This window comes from Chiloscyllium plagiosum, chromosome 2 (assembly GCF_004010195.1).
Source record: "Chiloscyllium plagiosum isolate BGI_BamShark_2017 chromosome 2, ASM401019v2, whole genome shotgun sequence".
NCBI lineage: Eukaryota > Metazoa > Chordata > Chondrichthyes > Orectolobiformes > Hemiscylliidae > Chiloscyllium > Chiloscyllium plagiosum.
Genome location: NC_057711.1, coordinates 141281355 through 141282050, shown reverse-complemented (window position 1 = coordinate 141282050; position 696 = coordinate 141281355). Strand labels below are relative to the sequence as shown.

Here is a 696-nt window from a genome sequence, read left to right as displayed (position 1 = left end):
AGTGGGATGTGGGGGGGGGGGGGAGGAAGAGTGGGATGTGGGGAAAGCTCCCTCTTTGTGCTCTGTGCAGTGGGATGGGGAGAAGAGAGATGCTCCCTCCTTGCCTTCTGGGGAGTGGGATGAGGGGGGATGCTTCTCCCCCCCCTTGCCCGCGGGCAGCGCCGCTCCCTCCTTACCCTCACGGTCTCTGTCCAGACCCACACTGACCACTCTCCGCCGCTCGATCCGTGAACAATAGCCAGCGCCGCCGCCTCCACCTTTTATAGAGTAGGGTCCCGCCCCTTCCAAGACCCGCACATTCCCCTCATCGCCACGCCCCCTTCTACCCTAATATGGTTAATGGGGCGGGGCCAGGAGATGGTTTGGATTTAATCAATGAAGCCGGACAGAGACAAAGAGAAAAGGAAAGGGTGGTTGGAGGGGTGACGTAGGCGTGGGTGGTGGAGAAATAAGGGGATGTGGGCGAAGAGATGGGGGAGTGGGGTAATTGTGAGAGAAAGATGAGAGGAAGGGAGGGAGGAGGAGAGGCTTTGGGAGAGAGGGAAGGAGGGAGTGCGGACAATTGATCAGGCGCTCCCTCCCTCATCTGTAACCCTGGATGATAGCACAGCCAGGGGCAAGCAAGCAGAACTGCAGCAGTTGTAGGGAAAAATAGACTTGGGATTTACCGTCCACCAACTGTTGAACAGCTCACAG

The 696-nt window shown here is 58.2% G+C and overlaps 1 protein-coding gene across 1 annotated transcript in view; it reads right to left on the bottom strand.

Annotated features, from left to right (window-relative positions):
- LOC122564708 (thymosin beta-10) overlaps positions 1 to 284 on the bottom strand; it is a 1792-nt gene extending 1508 nt beyond the window's left edge. Inside the window, exon 1 of the mRNA XM_043719831.1 lies at positions 177 to 284. The gene's annotated coding sequence lies outside the window, so the exon portion shown is untranslated. The remainder of the gene's footprint in view (positions 1 to 176) is intronic.
- Between the last annotated feature and the right edge of the window lie 412 nt (positions 285 to 696).